The 12,104-nt window shown below is 45.0% G+C and overlaps 2 pseudogenes; both read right to left on the bottom strand.

Annotated features, from left to right (window-relative positions):
- Positions 1-3,207: 3,207 nt before the first annotated feature.
- LOC112611201 lies at positions 3,208-3,304 on the bottom strand (annotated as a pseudogene).
- A 6,987-nt stretch (positions 3,305-10,291) lies between these two features.
- LOC112611074 lies at positions 10,292-10,764 on the bottom strand (annotated as a pseudogene).
- Between the last annotated feature and the right edge of the window lie 1,340 nt (positions 10,765-12,104).

The raw sequence follows: 12,104 nt of genomic DNA on the forward strand, positions 1-12,104 counted from the left end.
ATTAGGATTATTGAGTGGCTTAAGTGGGATATCAAATAAATATGGTGAGTGATCAAATAAATCATGAATTAGAGCTAATTCCCCAGCATAATATGTTAAACTGAGGGGACAGTTATAGCTCCTGACCTTTCATTTTAAATGGTTGATGAGGCCGGGTGCGGTGGCTCATGCCTCTAATCCCAGCACTTTGGGAAGCCGAGACTAGCAGATCACCTGAGGTCAGGAGTTCAGGACCAACCTGGCCAACATGGTGAAACCCTGTCTCTACTAAATAACTAAATATACAAAAATTAGGTGGGTGGGGTGGTGGGTACCTGTAATCCCAGCTACTTGGGAGGCCGAGGCAGGGAGAATTGCTTGAACTTGGGAGGCAGAGGTTGCAGTGAGCTGAGATTGTACCACTGCACTCCAGCCTGGGTGACAGAGCAAAACTCTGTCTTAAAAAATTAGACTGGGTGCAGTGGCTCATGCCTGTAATCTCAGCACTTTCAGAGGCCAAGGCGGGTGGATCATCTGAGGTCAGGAGTTCAAGACCAGCCTGACCAACATGGTGAAACTGTCTCTGCTAAAAACACAAAAAAATTAGCTGGTCGTGGGTGGTGTACGCCTGTAATCCCAGCTACTTGGGAGGCTGAGGCAGGAGAATCACTTGAACCCAGGAGGCGGAGGTTACAGTGAGCTGAGATCATGCCGCTGCACTCCAGCCTGTGCAAAAGGAGACAAACTGTCTCAAAGAAGATAGGTAGATGATAAAGAGTGATGATATTAAGAAATCTGGAAAATAAAAGAGTTTGTATACTTTAAATAGGTACAGTTACATGGTTTAGAAATCAAAACATACTGGCCAGGCACGGTGGCTCACACCTGTAATCCCAGCACTTTGGGAGGCCAAGGTGGGTAGATCACCTGAAGTCAGGAGTTCAAGATCAGCCTGGCCAGCATGATGAAACCTCATGTCTACTAAAAATACAAAAATTAGCTGGGCATGGTGGTGTGCACCTGTAATCCCAGCTACTCAGGAGGCTGAGGCAGGAGAATCACTTGAACCTGGGAGGCAGAGGTTGCAGTGAGCTGAGATTGCACCACTGCACTCCAGCCCGGGCAACAGCAAGACTCTGTCTCAAAAAAAAAAAAACATATAAAAGTGACATACAAAAAAACTCTCCTTCATTTCCAATCATTCAATTCACCTCCCCACAGACAACAAATGATATTATTAATAATTTACTGAGCATTCTTAGAGGAATGAAAGTTTATGTGTACACAGTACAAGAAAAATGTATATATACTTTTTGCCTCTTACAGAAATGAGAGAATATTAGGCATATTTTTCTGCATTTGCTTTCTTCACTTGGCAGTATGTCTTGGCACTCTATATAGCAGCACATAAAGAAATTTATTTTTTTATTCTTACTGCATAGTATTCCATTGTGAGGGTATTATAATCCAACCGGTCCCATATGGATAGACGTATAGTTGTTTCTGACCTTTTCCGATTATAAACGATGTTAGAATAAATAACCTCATAACCATCATTTGTGTATGTGAAAGTAATTATGTGGACAGATTCCTAGAGGTGCAACTCTCGGGTGAAAAGTAAGGTGTATTTGCAAGGTTTGTTGCCACATTGCCCTGTGCAGATGTGAGCAGTTTCTCCCCGGCTCCCTCCTGCACACTTTGCTGAATGTGCCAAGAAGGCAAGGCCTGACTGCTCTTTATCTGAGCCATTTCTCAGGATTGGATTTGTAGGGAGCAACTTTAAGGGGTAAGATGATGTCTCTCTCCAAGACAAAGAGCAAGTTTGCTTGCTGCTTGATATAAAAAAGACAGATTCCCCAAGCTTGGTATACCTCAGCAGAACCATCTGGGTCTTCCCCCTTGCCCCAGTGGGACTTGGGAACAAGGGGAAACTGATGCAAACATGCGTTATGATGCTTGCTGTGCTATGAAAAATAAAGTCCTTTGTCTCTGATCCAGGAATCTTTGTCTTAGTCCAGCATCCATTAAAGCAGGGGTCCCCAGCGCCCGGGCTGCTGACTGGTACCAGTCCATGGCCTGTTAGGAACGGGTCTGCACAGCAAGAGGAGAGTGGTGGGCGAGTGAGCATTACTGCCTGAGTTCCACCTCCTGCCAGATCAGCAGTGGCATTAGGTTGTCATAGAAGCTGAACCCTACTGTGAACTGCACATATGAGGGATCAGGTTGTGCACTCATGAGAGTCTGACACATGATCTGAAGTGGAAGAGTTTCATCCTGAAACCATCTCTCCCCCGTCCATGGAAAAACTGTCTTCCACGAAACTGGTCCCTGGTGCCAAAAAGGTTGGGGACCACTCCACTAAAGAACAGGCTAATTTATTGCCTTGTAAAAGTAGGGAAGGCCACAGCTCATGCCTCTAATCGCAGCACTTTGGGAGGCTGACGCAGGCAGATCGCCTGAACCCAGGTGTTCAAGACCAGCCTGGCCAATATGGTGAAACCCCATCTCTATTAAAATACAAAAATTAGCTGGGCATGGTGGCTCATGCCTGTAATCCCAGCTCCTCGAGAGGCTGAGGCAGGAGAAATGCTTGAACCTGGGAGGCAGAGGGTGCAGTGAGCCGAGATTGTGCCATTGCACTCCAACCTGGGCCACAGAGCGAGACTCTGTCTCGGGAAAAAAAAAAAAGCATAATCAAAAAGATCTTTGATATTAAGTCAATATTTGTAAGCAGTACTATGCTAGGTTTTTGTGGTTTTGTTTTTTGGTTTTTTGATTTTTTGGGTTTTTTTTGGGACAGGTTCTTGTTCTGTCGCCCAGGCTGCAGTGCAGTAGCATGAACATGGCTCACTGCAGCCTTGACCTCCTGGACTCAAGTGATCCTCCCACCTCAGCCTCTCAAGTAGCTGGGTAGCTGGGACACAGGTGCACACCACCATGCCTGGCTAATTTTTTTATTTTTTATTTTTTGTAGAGACAGGGTCTCCCTATGTGGCCCAGGCTGGTCTTGAACTCCTGGGCTCAAGTGATCCTTATGCTGGTATTATTAATCCCATTACATCTTTTTCCATCAGTAAAAAAGCTTTTCCTTTACAAGAGCATTTTCCATTTCCAACAGAAGCCTACATTGAGTGGACAAAATGAGCTTATTCACCTTAGAAAAGAAAAATCTTATTGGACACTGGGATGAAATGCATACGGGTTATTGTGAGTTTTTTCCTAAGTTCACATCAGATGAGTAATGTGCCAATGTAACAGTTTGAGGGAGACACATCCCACATGAGTGTGAAAACCCAATCATCATGCTTAAAAAGTACAAAGTGATTGGAGGCTGTTGTTACAGAGTGAAAACCACTCAAATGTCAGTGTTGTTCTTTTCAGTTCACATCAGACACTTAAAATTTTTTTGTTTTGACTATCAAACGTTTCAGAAAACTCAAGAGAAGGAAAGTCTGTCATATTTACTGATATTTTTGCTTACCATGTTCTTTCTTTTCTTCCTGATGTGCTAAGGCTTTTTCTTTTTGTCTTTTTCTTTCTTTTTAGAGACCCTCCTTTAGCCGTTCTTTTAGGGGAGGTCTATTGGTGATGTTCCCTTAGGTTTCCTTCACCTGAAAATGTCTTCATGTCCCCTCCCTTCCTGAAAGGTATTTCCACTGGCTACAGGATTCTAGGTTGATAGTTTTCTTTCAGCACTTGAAAAATGCTGTGCTGCTTCCTCCTGCTCTCCGTGGTTTCTCAAGCGAATCTGTAGCCATTCTAATGATTTTCCCCTGTGGATAGATACGGTGTCTTCTCTGGCTGCTTTCAAGCTTTTCTCTTTGCTTACTTTTCAGAAGTTTAATTAGGAGATTCTTGGCTTAGATTTATTTGTTTTTTACTGTTTTGGGTTCACTCAGCTTCTTGAATCTGTAGGTTTATTTTTATGGCCAAATTTGGAATCTGGGGAGTTTTCAGGCATTATTTCATCCAGAACTTTTTCATTCACACCTTTCCTTTCAAACTCTACTTCCACAACTCTACTGATACAAATACTAGATCTTTTGTTATAATTCTTAAGGCTCGGCTTCCCACCTCCACATCCCCCTCCTTTTTTCTCAGTTGTTTACATTGGATAATTTCTATTGTTCTAGCTTCCAGTTCACTAATTTGTTCCTCGGACCCTTTTATTCTGCTCTTGAACCCATTCACTGAGCTTTTTCATTTCAGTTTTTTAGTTTTTGTTTTGTTTTGTTTCTTGTTTATATTTTTTGAGATGGAGTTTCGTTCTTGGTGCCCAGGCTGCAATTCAGTGGCGCGATCTCAGCTCACCGCAACCTCCACCTCCCAGGTTCAAGCAATTCTCCCGTCTCAGCCTCCCGAGTAGCTGGGACTACAGGCACATGCCACCACACTGGCTAATTTCTTTATTTTTAGTAGAGTTGGGCTTTCATCACATTCGTCAGGCTGATCTCGAACTCCTGACCTCAGGTGATCCGCCCACCTCAGTCTCCCAAAGTTCTGGAATTACAGGCATGAGCCACCATGCCTGGCCATCTTTTAGTTCTAAAGTTTCCATTTTTGAAGCCAAGTGTGGTGGCTCATGCCGGTAATCCCGGTACTTTGGGAGGCTGTGGCAGGCAGATTACTTGAGGTCAAGAATTCAAGACCAGCCTGGCCAACATGATGAAACTCCATCTCTACTAAAAATACAAAACAGCCAGGTGTGGTGGTGCGCACCTGTAATCCCAGTTACCTGGGAGGCTGAGGCACGAGAATTGCTTGACCCAGGAGGCAGAGGTTGCACTGAGCCAAGATGGCACCACGGCAGTCCAGCCTAGGCGACAGAGTAAGACTCTCCAAAAAAAAAAAAAAAAAAAAAAGCCAGAATACAAGAGTCGGGGTAGGTGGGAGGAAAAGCAGTTTTAACTGGAGAGCCGGCAAACAAAGAAGATGGCAATAGCATTCTAAAGTACCGGCTTACATTTTAAAATTTACCACTGGGTTTTCAAAGGGAAACTTGGTATGGGAAACGTGGGAATGGTTCAGGGTGCAGGGTCCTGTGTGTCTTGTTCTGGTGGCTGTCTTGGGTAATCACCTGTCCAAAGGTCTGATTGGCGTTATCTTGACTTCAGCCTGGTGGTGGTGGACTAATTGTCATGACTCCCCCCTAACTGGGAGGATTCTGCAGTGGGGGCTTCATGCCTGGTTTGTTTGAGATTAGCCTCTGGGGCTTCTTAAGCAAGAATGTAATTAGATAAGCATGCACTGCCAGAGGGGAGTGTAGAGAGGGAAGGAATGAAGTGGTGAGAGGGGAAGGAAGGAAGACAAAGAAAGTGAGTGATTAAAATACATTTTTTAAACTGAGGTACTCGGTTACAGAGGGATTGCTTGAGCCCAGGAGTTCAAGGCTGCAATGAGCTGTGATTGCAACACTGTCCTCCAGACTGGGCAACACAGTGAGACCCTTTCTCAAAAAAAAAAAAAAAAAAAAGTAAAGTAAAATTTCCATTTCTTCCTCCTTCTAGTTTCTGTTTCTTTGCTGATGCTTTTTATCTTCTGTTTCCGGAGTGTTTGTAATTGCTTATCAAAGCCTTTCTGTTATGGCTGATTCTAGATTTTAGATAATTCTAACATCTCTGTCATCTCAGTGTTGGCTTCTACTGGGTATTTTTTTTTTTTAACTTAGTTTTGAGATCTTCCTAGTTCTTGGTGTGATGAATGATCCTTGATGGAAACCTGGATATTTTTGATCTTTTGTTGTAGCTGACTTTTGTTGACATGGCTTTGGCAGGGAAGGTGGACATGCTGCCTCATTATTCCCTAGGAAGGTAAAGTCCCCACTCAGCCTCTTTGGACGTTCAGGGCCAGGGGAGGCTGCTTGTTCCTGCTAAGCCAGGGTGGGAGTGCCTGCTTTCCGTGCTGTGTTCACCCCACGGGGTGGCCTCCTTGCCACTGGGCAATGGTCAGTGAAGTCCTGACTCTGCCAGGCCTCCTCTGCTGCTGCCCTACGCGGGAGTGGGAGGGGCATCTCATAACTGCCCGGTAGACTAGAAGTCCAGGCTCCCCACGGGGCAGGAAAGGTATCACCAGCCAACGGGGAGGAAAATCCCAGCTCCCTACCGGGAGTTCTCTCACATCACTTAGGCAGGAACATCGGGGTGCTTTATTGCAGCCTTACAAGGATGGAATCCTAGGCTCCTCACTCAGTCATTGCTGGCACAGGTTGGGTGGAGCCACAGTTTTCTCTGTGGTGATTGCCTGGAGTACAGTAGTAATTGTCCAAGAGCTGCCTGGCTAATCTACGGTTTTCCTCATCCGTTGGCTAGAGAAAGCAGTCTTTCATGGGGACTCTTTTTTTTTGTCTGCTTGTTGCTATCTCTGATTTTCCAGTTTCTCTATTCCAAGTCTGGGATACTGAGGCAAAAAGAAATTACACGGTGGAGAGTGTTCTAGAGGGAAAACTCTCTACCGTGTAATTCCTTAGCTACTGAGGTTCCTAAACGGTCTGCCTTCTCTCCACCTTTCAGTGAGACCTTCGTTTTATGTGTAATATCCAGGAATTCTACGTGTAATATCCAGGAGTGTTATGTGTAATATCCAGGAGTTCTACGTGTGATATCCAGGAGTTTTAGGTGTGATATCCAGGAGTTTTAGGTGTGATATCCAGGAGTTTTATCTGTAATATCCAGGAGTTTTAGTTACTTAGCAGGAGAAATAAGGAGCAGTACACTCACTCTATCTTCCTAGAAGTGGAAGTGGGTTTCAATTTCAATTTCAATGGCAACTATTAAAAGTTAAAATTCAAAATTCAGGCCAGGCATGGTGGCTCACGTCTGTAATTCCAGCACTCTGGGAGGCCAAAGTGGGTGGACCTTTTGTAGTCAGGAGTTTAAGACCAGCCTGGTCAACATGGTGAAGCCCCGTCTCTACTAAAAATACAAAAATTAGCCAGGCGTGGTGGCACATGCCTGTGATCCCAGCTACTCAGGAGGCTGAGGTAGGAGAATCACTTGAACCCGGGAGGCAGAGGTTGCAGTGAGCCAAGATCGCACTCCAGCCTGGGCGACAGAGCCAGACTCCGTCTCAAAATAAACAAACAAATAAAGGCCAGGCGTGGTGGCTCACACCTGTAATCCCAGCACTTTGGGAGGCCGAGGCAGGTGGATCACGAGGTCAGGAGTTAGAGACCTCCCTGGCCAATATGGTAAAACCCTGTCTCTACTAAAAAGTACAAAAATTAGCCAGGTGTGATGGCACTCCAGTCTGTAGTCCCAGCTACTCGGGAGGCTGAGGCAGGAGCATCGCTGGAACGCGGGAGGCAAAGGTTGCAGTGAGCTGAGATCACGCCACGGCACTCCAGCCTGGATGACAGAGTGAGACTCCGTCTCAAAAATATTAATTACTTAATTGAATTAAAAATTCAGTTCTTCAGTCACACCTGCCACATTTTACATGCTCAGTAGCTACATGTGGTAATGGCTACAGGCACAGGCATGGGAGGGTAGTCATCAAGTTTGGCATGAACCTTTGCACTGACAAGCATCTTGCTGAATTCTGGGACTCATGCAAGTAGTCTTCATCTCTCCCTTATGTGTCATGTGATGCTTGGGCAATGGAGAGAACACGGTATTCCTTAGGGATCGGAGTCGGCAATACCTAAGGTGTGTCCAGCACTGCCCATGGCTCAGCCGCCTCACTGCTGTAGTCCTTCCCTGCCTCACTGTTCTGACCATATGGTACCTACTGGAACCACCTGCTCTGACCATATGGTACCTACTGGAACCACCTGTTCTGACCATATGGTACTTACTGGAACCACCTGTTCTGACCATATGGTACTTACTGGAACCACCTGTTCTGACCATATGGTACCTACTGGAACCACCTGTTCTGACCATATGGTACCTACTGGAACCACCTGTTCTGACCATATGGTCATATTGTGGTCATTCTCTTACATTCTCTGCCCCAAGTTCTATTTCCCTATGTAGTTCTATCACAATTTTTAGTTAAGTCAATTGTCAATGTAATTATTATTGACTGCTAAAGTAGTCTTTGAGCCAAATCATAGATTGTGATTATAGTTTCTTGTTTCTTATTTGTACAAAATTTGTTTCCTCTTGGACTTTTTACCTTATTTCTTTTATCTTTTATTTATTTATTTATTTATTGAGACAGTATGTCTTGCTCTGTTGCCCAGGCTGGAGTGCAATGGCATGATCTCAGCTCACCACGACCTCCGCTTCCCAGGTTCAAGGGATCCTCCTGCCTCAGCCTCCCAAGTAGCTGGGATTACAGGCACCCACCACCACACCTGGCTAATTTTTTTGTATTTTTAGTAGAGACAGGGTTTCTCCATGTTCGTCAGGATGGTCTCGAACTCCTGACCTCAGATAATCCACCTGCCTCAGCCTCCCAAAGTGCTGGGATCACAGGTGTGAGCCACTGCACACGGCTTACCTTATTTCTTTCATTTGCTTTGATTTCTTTGAAACTACAGGGTTTTTTTCCTTTCTATTTTCTACAGTGGATCTGTCAAACAGCAGGCGGTTTTCCAGGAGCGCAAATGCTGTCCGCCTTCTCCTGCAGTCTGGACTGGCAGCTCTCCAAACCTGACAGACAGCTATCACCTTGGGAGTTCTCTTTGTCACTTTTCTGTATTGGAGTGCATTTTTGTCAAATGCTGTATCTTCCTTTTTCATGATTTACTCTTGGAAACATTTTGAATTCTTGCTTGTATGAAAAGGTTCCTCTTCTACTTGATTGAAAATATGAGAGGGCATAAAGTTCTAGGATAAAAACTAGCTGTGCATTTTGAAGTCATCAGTGCTTTACTTACCTGCTTCCAGTGTTCCTGTGTGAGTCTAATGCTGTCCTGACTCTCAAGCCTGTCTGAGCGATCCCCCTGCTCTTTTTTTCTAGAAGCAGTTAGGATCATTTCTGTGTACCCAGTATTGTACATTTCACGATGATGTTCCTTGATGTAGATTGTTTTCATTTATCGTACTCATCACTCTCAAAGCTTTCAACCTAGAGACTTGTGGCCATCGGTTCTGGGACGTGTTATTCCATTACTTCTTTAACCATTTCCCCATGCTGTTCTCCAGTCCCTATAGGTTGGATATTGATCTCCTCAATGGACCCGTTGGTATTGTTGATATCCTATCATCCATGTCTCTTTTCGTTCAACTTTTTGGAAAGTTTCATTGACTTTTTCACTCAGGTTTTATATTAAACTTTTAGGTGCAGGCATTATCTTTTTAGTTCCCAAGAGCTCGTTCTTGGTCTCTAATCAGTCTGTTCTTCTTTTATGTCTTCGATATTTGTCTTTATTTCTCTGAAGTTATTCTTTCAAGAGTTTTGTTTTTTTTTTTTTCTTCTACTTCCTAAGTTGTACTTCCTCTGGATTGCTTTTTGTTATCTTTGTTTTTTCTGCTTGTTTCAGACTTTCTCTTTCATGTTGCAGGCTTTCCTTAGGTGACTCTGACCATGTTTATTTACTTATATTATTATTTTTTTTTAGATGGAGTCTCACTCTGTTGCCCAGGCTGGAGTGCAGTGGCACAGTCTCGGCTCATTGCAACCTCTGCCTCCCGGGTTCAAGAGATTTTCCTGCCTCAGCCTCCAAGTCGTTGGGATTATAGGCGCCTGCCATCATGCCTGGCTAATTTTTTTTTTTTTTTTTCTGAGACAGAGTTTTGCTCTGTCACCCAGGCTGGAGTGCAGTGGCGTGATCTCAGCTCACTGCAAACTCCACTTCCCAGGTTCATGCCATTCTCCTGCCTCAGCCTCCTGAGTGGCTGGGACTATAGGCACCCGCCACCACGCCTGGCTAATTTTTTGTATTTTTAGTAGAGACGGGGTTTCCCTGTGTTAGAGAGGATGGTCTCGATCTCCTGACCTCCTGATCCACCCACCTTGGCCTCCCAAAGTGCTGGGATTACAGGCGTGAGCCACCGCGCCTGGCCTTTTTTTTTGAGACAGAGTTTCACTCTTGTTGCCCAGACTGGAGTGCAGTGGCTCGATCTCGGCTCACTGCAACCTCCATCCCCCCGGGTTCAAGTGATTCTCCTGCCTCAGCATCCTGAATAGCTGGGACTACAGGCACCCGCCACCACGCCCAGCTAATTTTTTGTATTTTTAGTAGAGATGGGGTTTCACCATGTTGGCCTGGCTGGTCTCAAACTCCTGACCTCAAGTGATCTGCCCGCCTTGGCCTCCCAAAGTGCTGGGATTACAGGCGTGAGCCACCTTGCCCAACCATAATTTTTTTTTTTTTTTAATGTTGAAAAGATATATATATATTTAGAATTAGGCAGCTGGACTCAATTTAGATGATCACAATTTTGTTGGCAACATCCAAAGCGTCATAATCAGGAGCCAGTCGAACATATGCCTTTTTGTCTCCATCAGGCCGAATCAGGATGTTGACTGTGGCCACATCCACGTCCCAGAGCTTCTTCACAGCCTGTTTGATCTGGTGCTTGTTGGCTTTAACATCGACAGTGAACACAAGCATGTTGTTTTCTTCTATCTTCTTCATGGCGGACTCAGTGGTCAGCGGAAACTTGATGATAGCGTAGTGGTCAAGCTTGTTTCTCCTGGGGGTGCTCTTCCGAGGATATTTGGGCTGCCTCCGGAGTCGCAGTGTCTTGGGCCACCTCAAGGTGAGTGACATGCGGATCTTCTTTTTTGTGTGTTGCTGTGGACACCTTTCAACACTGCCTTCTTGGCCTTTAAAGCCTTTGCTTTGACTTCGGCTTTAGGAGGGGCAGGAGCTTCCTTCCTCGCTTTCGGCGCCATCTTGTGACAAGGGTCCCCGACCATAATTTTTGTATTTTTAGTAGAGATGGGGTTTCACCATGTTGGCCTGGCTGGTCTCAAACTCCTGACCTCAAGTGATCCGCCCGCCTTGGCCTTCCAGAGTGCTGGGATTACAGGCGTGAGCCGCCGCTCCCGGCCTCACACTTGCTCTTATCTGTCTTTTTTATTGTAGCCATCCTAGTGGCTGTGAGGTGATGTTTCATTGTGGTTTCGATTTGCATTTCCCTAAAGACTAACGACGTTGAGCCTGTTTTCATGTGCTTATTGGCCATTTTTATGTCTTCAAAAAAAAACGTCTCTTCAAATACTTTGCCCGTTTAAAAAATTGGATTATTTGTTTTTTGCTATTGAGTTGTAAAAGTTTTTGTATATTTTCTGGATATAAATGCCTTATCAGAAATACAGTTTGCAAATATTGTCTACCATTCTTGGGGTATATTATGTTCTCGCTTTTTTTTGAGACAGAGTCTCACTCTTTCACCCAGGCTGGAGCGCAGTGGCATGATCTGGGCTTACTGCAACCTCCAGCCTCCTGGGTTCAATAATCAGAATGGCTTTATATTTAACTCAACTCTAGACACTACAGAACAATAAAACAAGTCCTTCAAAATGTGTAAAGTTAATTGTTTTTGACTCAAAATTCTATATCCAGACAAGTTATTAATTAAGTATGAAGGTAAAATAAAGACATTTTCAGACATTCCGAAATTCAAAACATTTTCAGGAAGCTATTGGAAGATGTGCTCCACCAAACTAAGAGATTAAACCACGATGGAGGCTTTTGCAGATGCCAACACCACCCAGAGCCCCCTGTCAGCAGTCACGGTCAACCCCACTCTGTGTGTGTGTGTGTGTGTGTGTTTTTAAGACAGGGTCTCACTATGTTGCCCAGGCTGGTCTTGAACTCCTAGGCGCAAGTGATCCTCACACCTTGGCCTCCCAAAATACTGGGATTAGAGGTGTGAGAAAGTGCACCTGGCCAACCCCACTATGTTCCCAGGTATTGCTGTCAAGCCCTTGGGCCTCATTTCCTCCGAGCTGTTTGCAGACAAAGCTCCAAAGACAGCAGTTCCAATGATATAAGCAGAAAACTTTCGTGCTCTGAGCACCCAAGAGAAAGGATTTGGCTGTAAGATCTGCTTTCGGCCGGGCGCGGTGGCTCAAGCCTGTAATCCCAGCACTTTGGGAGGCCGAGACGGGCGGATCACGAGGTCAGGAGATCGAGACCATCCTGGTTAATATGGTGAAACCCCGTCTCTACTAAAAAGTACAAAAAACTAGCCGGGCGAGGTGGCAGGCGCCTGTAGTCCCAGCTACTC

The sequence above is a fragment of the Theropithecus gelada genome, chromosome 17, assembly GCF_003255815.1.
Source record: "Theropithecus gelada isolate Dixy chromosome 17, Tgel_1.0, whole genome shotgun sequence".
In the NCBI taxonomy this organism is placed as follows: domain Eukaryota; kingdom Metazoa; phylum Chordata; class Mammalia; order Primates; family Cercopithecidae; genus Theropithecus; species Theropithecus gelada.